This window comes from Bison bison, unplaced genomic scaffold, assembly GCF_000754665.1.
Source record: "Bison bison bison isolate TAMUID 2011002044 unplaced genomic scaffold, Bison_UMD1.0 scf7180017864029, whole genome shotgun sequence".
NCBI lineage: Eukaryota > Metazoa > Chordata > Mammalia > Artiodactyla > Bovidae > Bison > Bison bison.
The window spans coordinates 2,871,547-2,882,985 of NW_011494601.1; the positions used below are offsets into that span (position 1 = coordinate 2,871,547).

The 11,439-nt window shown below is 55.8% G+C and overlaps 1 protein-coding gene across 1 annotated transcript in view; it reads right to left on the minus strand.

Annotated features, from left to right (window-relative positions):
* The window catches only part of ZMIZ1 (zinc finger, MIZ-type containing 1), a 216,823-nt gene extending 209,443 nt beyond the window's left edge, over positions 1–7,380 (minus strand). The window contains exon 1 of the mRNA XM_010834167.1: positions 6,885–7,380. The gene's annotated coding sequence lies outside the window, so the exon portion shown is untranslated. The remainder of the gene's footprint in view (positions 1–6,884) is intronic.
* Positions 7,381–11,439: the final 4,059 nt, after the last annotated feature.

Genomic DNA, 11,439 nt, shown 5'->3' on the forward strand with positions numbered 1-11,439 from the left:
TCCGGCTCCCGGTGGCCTCTATCCCGCACTCATCTGCTCCCCAGGTCCCTGTAAAGTGTTTCCACAGTGCAGCCGCCAGACTTTGCTCACACCACGACCCTAATACAAAACCTCTGCAATCAAAGCTGGAGGCATTGTTGCTATAGGAGCCCGAGGACCTCCTGCTCCATCCTGGTGTCTCAGATGGGAATTCCGAGGCCCAGAGATGGGAGGGAAGGGGGCATGTTTGGGGTCACACAGCTGACCGATGACAAAACGAAGGGGAACCGAGTTTGCTGTTAGAAATCCTAAGCATGTTGCTACTTCCACTGTCCTGGACATCCTGATCCAGATACATGGGGGGCCGCTGCTACTTCACAATAAGAAGTCAATCCAGTTGGGCATGAGGCATGGTAGTGACACCCAGGGCTCAGTCAAAGGCAAAGGTATGCCAATATGCCCCAGAAGGGTGCCTTCTGGCCCGTCCAGCCCAGGCTTTGGGGCTGAGCCTTCAGGCCTCTCTGCACCGAGTGCAGGAGCTGCCCACCCCCACCCAAACCAGTCAGCCGGAAGGGCTCTGTCCATGAGGCACTGAGATGAAACCCCAGGCCAGGCCTCAAGGGAGCACCCGCCCACACAGCCTGGCTCAAGACTGGCAGAGAGCTCCTGGGGAGGAGAGCTGTGCCAGCCTGGGGCCTGGGGTGCCCCCTCGCCCAAGTGACCCTCTCCACTTGAGCTTGGATAGTCGCCTGTGCATTGTCTAGAAGAGCTTTCCCCCTGCCCCAGGTCCTCCTCTCCCTCCACTCTCCGGGCACCAGCCCCTTCTGACCAACTGCCCTCGCCTCCCCACAGTCCAGCCATCAAATCCCAAAGTCAAGGAGCCATCCCTGATTCTGAGGCTCCTTCTCAGAACCATCTGCCACCTCCATGGGTTCACCTTTCCTGCGCTCTAATCTGCCCACCGCTCGCCAGCTCCTTTGCCTGGGTGAGGGCAACAGCCCCTCGCTGACTTCCCATTCTCACTTCCTTCCTGCTTTTCCCTATAGCTGTCAAGCAAATCTTTTCCTGTTTTTAGTACTCTCCAAGGCTTTCCCATGGACCGCATACCCTGCTCATCTGGCCCCTGCCCATTTTACCAAGTATACTGCTTACCCTCCAGCCACTTTTCCCTGCCCCAGGGCCTGTGCACCTGTTTTCCCCTCTAACCACCTCCTCTCTCCACTGTGACTGGCTCTGTTTTCTTTGTTTCTCAGGGGTTCCTTTCTAATTGCTCTTGTTTAAATATGTGCCCTGTTCCCTCACCCCATGTGTGCGTACATGCTAAATCACTTCAGTCATGTCCGACTCTTTGTGACCCCATGGCCTGCCAGGCTCCTCTGTCCATGGGATTCTCCAGGAAAGAATATTGGATTGGGTTGCCATGCCCTCCCCCAGGGGATCTTCCTGACCCAGGGATTGAACCTGCACTGGTAGGCAGGCTCTTTACCACTAGCGCCACCCGGGAAGCCCACCTCCCTCACCTCAATCACTCCTTAACACATCACTCTGTATTACTCCTCTACTGCACATTGTAAGCAGATTATTGTTTATGCAAGTGCTTGTTTATTATCTGTCTCTGGCCCCGACCCTGACGATGTTAGCTCCAGGAGAGTCAGTACCATATCAGCTTGGCTCCTTGTTCTATATCCAGTGGCCAGAAGAATGTCTGGCACAAAATCAATGCTGAGTGTTTGCTGAGTGAATGAATGACCAGCCACGACCTTGTTAAGCTCACGCTCAACTCCCACCAGCCAGGTGGGGAACGATCCCACTTCAAGGATGAGGGCGTGGATGAGATGCTGAGAGCTGTCACACCCGTCAGAGCACACCAAGGCAACAGTGGCAGCACGTTCCTTTGGGGCCAGGCCTCCTGACGCCCAGACTGGGGAAGGGACAAGGATTAGGGACTAAGAACCCACGGAACAAAGCATGAAACTGTGCGGCTCCAGTATCTCTCTTGTAACATGAAATGTCGCCTCTCTGCAAACCACATCCTGCCCCCTTGTGAGCTGGTCTTGGCCTCAGCTCCTGGCTGGGGGCAGCCTCCCTGAGACTCCCCCACTCGGCTCAGTCTCTTGGTGGACCCTAGAATTCACTGGCCCAGCCCTGAGGCTGGTGGGAGGGAGGGCAGAGGGGCAAAGAAGGCCCCTTCTGCTGGGTGGGGCAGGAGGAGGGGGCTGAGCCAAATGCAGGTCACGCTGCTGCACCCACAGCCCTCCCAAGGCTAAAAATAACCCTGTTTACACGCTTCCAGAACTGGGATTTCTGCCTCCCTGTCAGGAGGGGTTCAGGACTCTACTAGGTCCACGCTTCCCAACGTACGTCTTACACTCGGGCTGGGTAATGCTGGCCCAGCACACGCAAGGAGCGGAGCTTTTCTGGCTTTAATTCCCTGGGTTGTTTTAGGTTGGGGGGAATAAAGAAGCTGCACAAGCTGATTCCATCAGGAGAGTGCTTACTGTTGGCAGACAATCCCTCTTCCCGGGGCTTGGAGACACAGCTAACACAGGAGCCAAAGAGAAGGTGGCCAGATCCTGAGCCATGTGGGGGTCCAGTCAGTTCTTCCCAAAGCTTTGGGGCCATGGTGCCATGGGGGAGCCTGGGAGCTGACTGGTGGTGGTCTAACTTGCTGTGTGACCTGGAGCGGGTCACCTCCCCTCTCTGGTCCTCAGTGACCTCTGTATGTTGTGGCAACTGGGGGTCAGTACTTGACACCTTCCTGGTTCCTCATGTCATGTCCTCAGAGTGGGGAGGGCTGACGGTACATCTTCAAAGTGTGTGTGTATGTGTGTGTGTGTCTTTGGGAGGAGGGGACGGTGCTGGCCCCTGGGGCCCCCTGGTTTGTCTTCACGCAGGATGACAGGGCACACCTGCCAAGAAGGCTATCACCTGGCCACCCTCCCTCCCTGCCCTGGTGTACTCAGATGGACTTTGGCACTGGAGGGGCAGGTGCCAGTCACCTGCCTAGAGGCAGCCTCTCCCTCTGGACAAACAGGCCCTTCTCTGACTCCCCAGCTCCCATGAATGTGGTCATGCCAGAAAGAAACACACAGGCTGTCAGAGGGCTGGCACACTGCGCTGTCACCTTTCTCGGGCAGGGAGAGCCCAGCAAGCACTGATGACTCCCCCTCACCCTCAAACACCCACCAGGATAAGGACCTCAGGCCTCCCAAGATCTCACAGGCTCAGGCCTTTCTTCTCTGACTTAGGGAGTCTGGCTGACTTGCTGTCCCTAGATGGAAACTTAGTCCAGGCCCACTAGCCTGAATTTCAGGGCTGCGTTCCTCTGACAACATTGCTCTGGTACTCTGAGTCTTTGCAAGTTCTGTTCCCTATGCCTCAGATGCTTTTCCCTCACTTCCTGACCTGGGAATTTTCCACTCATCTCGGACGACTGAGTCAGTTGCCGCCTTCTCCGGTAGTGTGAGCTCAGTATGTAGCCAGTGCTGTGTGCCTGCCTTGGTTGGACAGTCAGGAGGGCTGCCCACCCCTGTCACCTACAGGGCTGGCATAGGAAGGGCACTCTGTGCCTGTTTGCTGATTAACTCTTCTTCTCTCCTCTGCCCAGCCCACTCCACCCCGTGCAGCTCCTCCCTGTATCCTTTCAAGAGTTTGCAATCAGCTCCACTCTTTCCCTTCAGAGGCTCCTGTCCTATTGGGACCCCCTCAGACACCCTGCTTCTGTGCTCCTCATCAGACCTGCAGTTCTCAACCCGGTTTCCACATGCTGGGGTGAGGCCCAGCACCTGCGCAGTTAAGCAGTGCCTGAGGGTTGTGGTGCAGAAGCCCAAGGACCAAGGGCACCCCTCCCCCACCCCTTGGTGCTTGAATTCACTCCCCTTGAAAACCACCACCAACCAGCATCCAGCCTTCATACAGCACTGCTGTAGCCAGGCCCAGCCAGCACTAGGCAAGCCCTTCGCTAGGCAGCCAGGCCGCCTTAGGGCCCCTGTGAGGACACCCTCCAGCCAGCCCCCATGGTGATCATTCTATCAGTCAGGTCTGGCTCCCTCACTCTTCACCCCAAATCTTTTCTCACTGGCCCTGCACCAAGGGTAAACTGTAAGGCACGGAGGGCATTTAAAGCCCTCCAGGGTGTGATGAGATCCCCGCTGAGCAACCTAGCCTTGCTTCCCACCCGCCAAGGCCCCATGTCTCCGCTGCTCCTTTTCTGCTGAACATTCCCTGGCTCATTCTTTGGGGTGCAGCTTAAAGGTCACCTCCTATGGGAAGCTTTACTGAATGCCCTTCCCCTGCAGTCTGACCTGAGCCACTCCCCAAGGCAGGCCCCTCATGGTGGCCACGGGGTCTTCCTGCTGTAGGAACACAGGCCTGTCTTGTTCTCTAGTGAGGCTCTGAGCTTCTGGGGTCAGGCCAGGACAGGTCAACCAGAGTCTGGGACAAGGTTGGCACTCAGGAACGAAGAGGTTCTGAGCATCACATGTATGCCCACCACACCTCCAATCAGGTGGGCATGAGGACCCCCATTTTGGTGATAAGGAAATTGATGCTCAGAGGAGCTGAGCGGTGCTCAGAGGGGCTGTAAAGGCCATAGAAGCAGTAGTGGTGGGACTCGATCAGGGTGGCACCAGCTCGCACCCGTGCTCTGCTGGGACTAGGCCCTCCAGGTAGTGAAGAGGGCCCCTTCTCCTTCTTAAACGCTTATGCTACTGCACCTTACAGCTTCCCCTCAGCCTTCCCCAACCACCCCACCCCCAGCTCCCACTCCCACAAAGGGACACTTCCTCTAAACGCAAGCCACAGGCAGGGGGCGGGGAGGGTTATGGAGAGGGATTTTTCTGGGCAAGTCACCTGCTAAATGCAGAGCCAGCCTTCTTCCCCAACCAGGCAAGCGCCAGTACCCCAGGCTCAGCAACAGGAGGACCCACAGGGGTCACGGAGGCTCCGACAGGGGCAGGGGGCCTGGGGCAGACCTGGGCCCAGTTGCCACCTCTCCTCGCCCGTAGTGTGGTACAGGCCCCTGGGTCATCTGCACACTCCCATCTAACAAGACTGCTTCCTCTTTCCTGAGGCCCCAGGAGAACTCACCACCTTGCCTTCCTCTCAAAGCAAACAATGCAGAACCAGTGAGTAAGTCCTGGGGTGCCCGTGAAGTCACGGGAGGGAGGAACATGGTAAAGGCAGACTGTGGGGGCCCCAGTTCAGTGGAGTGAGGGGTCCTGAACCCAGGGGGCCTCGGGGAGCACCAGCCTCTAGGGAGCACAGGCACACCCAACTCCCAGGCCTCCAGTGTGGGTCCCTAACAGGTCTGTGGCAGCATCAGAACACCTCCCGAATCTTTCCCACCGCTCAGGGATCCTCTCGCTCTGGTTTCCAAGGCCGTGGCTCTGGGGTGGGTGTCAAGGAGGCCGTTGGCTCTCAGGGCCTGACCCCTGGCAGGGGGCACCCAGAAGCATCTGGATCCCAACCCACTGCTGGGATGTGCAAACAGAATGGCTCATCTGACAGAAGCGGCAGCCCTTGCGCAGCCAGACTCCAAAGCTCCACCCTCAGGTCCCAGAGGCCACTCAGAATCTCCCCAGGCCACCGAGGCCACTAGCAAGCAAGACCTGAGCCCACCCACCGCCCACCTGTGAGCTAACCCCCAGATGGTTACCTAGCAACCTCCCAGGCCCCGTCCTCATGCCACCACCTCCCAGCTTCAGCAGCAGCTCTGCTTCCGCCAGCTCTGTGAGCTGGGATGCCCTGCTCTGCCTCTCTGAATCTCAATTGTCAGGCTCTCAGTTACCCAAGGGTTAACTGAGAACTGAGCAGAAGTAATGCCAGTGCTGGTCAGGTGCAAACAAGGTACCAGCCCTGTTTGAGGCTCTGTACTGGGATTAACTCATTATGCTCCCAAGATCCCTCCAGGTGGGTGGTTCTGCTACTATATCCCCCACTGCACCTCCCTGATGGAGTCTCTTCTCTGAGTTGCCCCGTGGTAAGGGGAGCTAAGATACAACCCCAGAAGGCTGGCTCTGGAGAACACGCACTAATCGCCATGCGACGCTGCCCCCAGGAAGGTTCCAACCTTCTCTCCCTTGCTGCTGGGGCTTAGCCTCATCAAACTCCTCACTCCCTGATCAACCCCAGGGTCCTGAGCATGCCCCCTCCCCACTTGTCTACCAGCAGACACTGCCACTGACCTAGGCCTTCTCTCCACTTGCCTTCTGCCCCACAATCTCAGGAAGAAATGACCACTTGACTGTTCCTGCTCCCCAAGCCGTAGACTTCCACAGCAGCTCCTGCAGCCCCCAGGGCAGGGCCCAGTGGTCTCATGGACCCAACAGGACGCAATAAATGCTTGTGGACTGGCTGAGTGACCCATGGGGTCAGGCCCAAAGGCCTCTGGCTTTGCCCATCCAGCCTGTGCTCGTCACCTGAGCAGCTCTCAGTAATTTCCAGGCCTGGATGTCAAGGCCCCTCCAGCAGCTGTTCCTCCTCACCCTGGTCGGGGGGCAGTTAGCATCCAGGCAGCTCACACGGAGGTGCCATGAAGACCACATATGTAGTGAGCACAAAGGCCCAAAGTGACAGAAATTGATAAAAACTTCACCACACGGCTGACACCCCATATATCAAAGGCCCCAAATCTCATTCTCTGCTTGCCTCCAATTTCTATCAGAGCTTGCCAGCTGCACATTTATTGAGAAGTTTGTGATCTGACAGGCACTGTATTACCAACATTAATGATGCATCAGCCTCTAGAATTACTGGGGAAACAGTCCAATTGATTTTATTATTATCTCAAGTTCTTCACATTTCATTCCAGGCAGCTTGCTACCAGAGTTCTGGAGCAAAGACCAAAGTAAATAAAGAAAGGTTTGTGGGCCAAAGTTGACCTCAGGTGGGAAAACTCGGCTTACCTTGGGACCCTTGGTGATGGACCTCCCACCCCTCTGCCGTCTTCCTCTGTGAGAGCAGGGGGTCACTCAAATGACAGGTGACAGAGAGGGCCAAGTGTGGATCCTCATGGAGAGGAGAGCTGGGGGACAAGATCAGGAACTGAAGTCAGGTCTCCCATTCAAAGATGGAGGCAACCGGCAGAAGGCAGAAGTAGTCACTGATGTTACTGGTCATCTGCCCCTTGGCTGGAGTAGAGAGCTGCCCTGAATGGAACCCACACACAGATATGGGCTCAGGTCCACATCTGGCCTGGCTGCTCTGCTGGCTTTCTGGGGGCAGGAGGGAGACCCAAGATAGGATGGAAGGTAGTAGGTGGTCCCTGCCTCAAAACCCGAAAGATTCCTCCAGCCACACAAGGTTCCTCTCTGTTCTAGAACATGCCATTTCTGGAGTCAGGGTCTGCTTTAGCACAAGCTGCTCCTCTGCCCTCAGGTGCCCTCCAGCCCACCCCCACCATTGCAGGGCCCTCCCCAGAAAGGTCCTCCCATCTTGAGGCCTCTTACCCCACCCTCTGTGTCTTCATCCAGCACTTTACTTGTTTCCTTCTTAGCACCTATCATCGTGTATAAAAGGGACATCTATCAGCCTCTTGACCTGTTTCCCCTCTGGCTCCCCACAGACAGGGATCTTATCTATTCTGGTCACCACCCCAGGGCCAGTAGGAAGCTGAGGGCTGGAGGTCCGGCCGGGAGCCAGGTTCAAATCAGAGCACGTAACTGACAGCATCAAGTTCTGCCCAATCACCTCCCCGGGACCTTAGGAGACAACAGTGGTTCCAAGCAACTATGAGGACTGAGGTGCAAGGACCCCAGGTGGCCGTGAGATGTGGATCCCCCAAAGGGGATACACATTGATCCCTCTCATGTGGAACAGTGAGGACCGGACTCTGAGGGAGAGACGCCCATTGTACCCTGTAGAAGACGGGGGTGCTTCACGGGGTGCAGGGGTCCTGGGCAGTATCTCTTGGAGAACAGGTCCCAAGGGCCCTTGTTCACATGGCAGGATTATTAGGTGCAGTCCAGCCCCGAGGCGACAGACAGGTGAAATACAAAGACAGGGTAAGCAGCCCGGCGGCCCTCAGAGCAGTCAGCCAAGAAGGACACAGAGATCCTTATCTGAGCGGAGAGGCAAGCTGGACGTCCGAAGGCTGAAAGGCCAGATGAGAACTGGTGTATGTTCAGCCACGAACGGGGCTTACCCTGAAGGCTCCAAATGCTCACGGGGCCAACGGGTGGGCCTTGCAGGGGTGGCCTTCTAACTACCGGTATTATGGTTATTGGCGTTGTTTAGTGTTTCCTGAGATTAAATCACAATGTGACTCGATAGGTAGTGTTCTGTTTTGAAAATAGATTTTCTACTGAGATGAATATTTCAGTATAATTTATTTATGAGCACTTCCCATGTGCCCAGCTCCACACTAAGCACTAACCAGACATTGTGTTTCATCCTAATAAGTCCCAGTCTCCCCACCTCATACCCTGGAAAACTGAGGTGCTCAGATCGGACATGGAAACACCTGAGGTGCCACCGGTGGAAGGACGTGGGTATGAATCCTTGTATATCACAGAGTCAAGCTCCTGGGCCCCATGTGGAGGGAGCAGCCTCTCTGGACCAAAGGTCCACCCCCCGAGCAGCCTCCAAGCCCCATCCAAAGGCCTTGGATGTGCCCCAGATCACGTAGTTATCCCATGTAGGGCAGGGACAAGAGATAAATCCACTGTGAACCTCGCCTCACTTAATTCTCAAAGCAACCTGGGAGGAGAGTACTACCAATTTCACGGCCAAAGAATTAAGTCTCCAGAAAGAGAAAAGACTGCTGGGCAGAGCAAGGGTCTGGACCCAGGCGGGAGGCCGTCTGGTAACCCTGTGCCACTCAGCCAAATGCCTGGAACCTGGCCCTCGCGCCTCTCTCTAGGCGGCCCGGCCCCACGCTCGCAGCCTTCTGGGCCGCCCGATGTCACTGCCGGCGGGCTCTGCACCCGGCAGGTGATGCCAGCGGCCTCGGTAAACAGGCCCGGCTGCAGCCGACCTCCTCCGGCTGGCCTGTGCCTGAGGAAGCCAGGTCGGGGGACGGATTCCGTGGCGTTTCCAACAGTGAGCTCTTACTCAATTAGGCCCTTTCTGTCCAAAGGACAGCTGTGACGTGTGGAATGGCCTGTGGTGTCAACGTGAGCCCAGCATTGTGCGACTGGGGACACACCATGCTCTCGGCCGACTGTTTATTTATAAATCCACCCGGCGCTCACCGCGGCCTTTACACTCAGCTCTTTCCCAAAATGCAAATTGGCTTCTTCCTGTAAGTCAAACCGGCTTGCTCAAGCTGATAAAAATCATCCCAAACGGGCTCTTTTATCTGCTCAATACAGAAAGTCCCACACCTCCTAGAAAGAGGAAGATGTCTTCTCTTAGCTTCACGGGGACTGGCCCGGGGACAGGCCGTGCAGAGGCGTTCAGGGTGGGCGAAGGGGGGTCAATGAGAGCAGTGGGAGAGAAAGTTCCAGGCTCTGAGACTTGTGTTCAAACTCTGCCCCTGACACGTTCCCAGCTCTGTGGCCTTAATCCCTCTGAGCATCACTGTGTGTGCTCACGTGTGTGTTGTTGTTCAGTCGTGTCTGACTCTTTTGTGACCCCATGGACTGTAGCCCAGCAGGCTCCTCTGTCCACAGGATTTCCCAGGCCAAGAACACTGGAGTGGGTTGCCATTTTCTTCTCCAGGGGAATCTTCCTGACCCAGGGATTGAACCCACATCTCCTGCATTGGCAGGCAGATTCTTTACCACTGATCTACCAGGGAAGTCCATGTGTATGTTAAGGGGGATAAAAAATAGTCTCTCCCTTATAGGGTTCTTTGGAGAATTAAATGAGATAATGTATATAAGCTGCTTGGCACAGTGCTGAACACTGGTAAATCTTCTGAATGAGGTGGTGGTGGTGGTGAAGAGGAATACAATCATTACTATCTGAAGCTTGCAAGTGCCACCTAGTCACACTTGCTAGGTGACTTCAGGATGGCCCCTTTTGCCCTCTCATCCTCGGTTTAAAGTGTAAAGTGAGCCCCCAGGAGCCTTTCTCCTGTGGGGTGGCCACTCAGCCCTTCGAATGCCTGCATCACAAACAGCTTTGGGGGTGCTCTTTCCAGTACCCTATCTCTTCACTCTCTCAAGGGCTCTTTTATCAGAAACACACAATCTGTTCTTTAAAAAAAACCTCTCCGTGTTTCATAGAAAAGCGAACTATGTGACCAGCTTGTGTCGGGATGTCCACAGAGCCGTGAGCATCACTTAGAGGCACACGCCTTGCACAAGGCTTGCTGAGGGATAACAGGGGACTGATAGGAACTCGTTACCTGCTAGACTATCAAAGGGCCTCCAGGGGGTGGACAGGAAGTGCAAGTGAACTCGATACGGACCTGCTGCTGCTAAGTCGCTTCAGTCGTGTCCGACTCTGTGCAACCCCATAGACAGCAGCCCACCAGGCTCCCCCGTCCCTGGGATTCTCCAGGCAAGAACACTGGAGTGGGTTGCCATTTCCTTCTCCAATGCATGAAAGTGAAAAGTGAAGATGCTCAGTCATGTCCAACTCTTAGCAACCCCAAGGACTGCAGCCTACCAGGCTTCTCCGTCCATGGGATCTGCCAGGCAAGAGTACTGGAGTGGGGTGCCATTGCCTTCTCCGCAATATGGACCTAGAAGTCACCAGAGATCAAGATGTGAACTGGAAGCTCTTGGTGGAGGTTACAAGGAGGCGGCGTGAAGCTGTCGTGACAACTGGGTTTGGCAGGCAATGTGGGCCCTGCCCACAGAGGGACACCCAAGCCTCAGTCTCCTAGCAGAGAACACCAGCAACCGCGCATGTGGCATGCATTCAATGCAACGTTTAGCACCTGGTGAGACAGGGGTTACCAGGACGGACCCTTTTATGGAGGAGAAAGCTGAGGCCTGGAGAAGGGCCGTATCCAGCCCAAGGTCACACAGCTTGTTGGTAATGAAACCAGCAGCCTTGAAATAGCCATGCCACTGCAGCCACCGATTTTCCCGAATGGGATGAAACCTGATGGATGATGTCAGCTCCCAAAGACCTTCCCCTCCGTGCACCTCATTTACTCCTCATAGCAGCTGGGCAGACAGGCTGTGGTTGTTAAATCTCCCCACTCTGCCGGTTGAGGGCAGAGACTCGGGGCCATGACACCCCATGAGGGGACGGCTGGGCCAGCCTGGACTTAGACCTTCAGAAACACCGGCTGCTTTCACCTCCTCTCCCGCTCAGTGTGGAGGGCCCAGCTGAAGGAGGAGCCAGTCCCCTGGGCCCCATCCCCACCAGCCCTCCCACCCAGCACAGGTGGGATGGCCCTGAGATGCAGCTGAGGGACTCCACCTGTGTTAACAAACAGATTCCAGTCTCTCCCTCCAATCCAAGCAGTTCTCTGCCTCCTGATTACTCTCCTCAAATGCTACCGCTCCCTGACCTCCCTTGCCTCCTTGGGAGGAGACAGTAAGGGGCTCCTCCCAACAATGC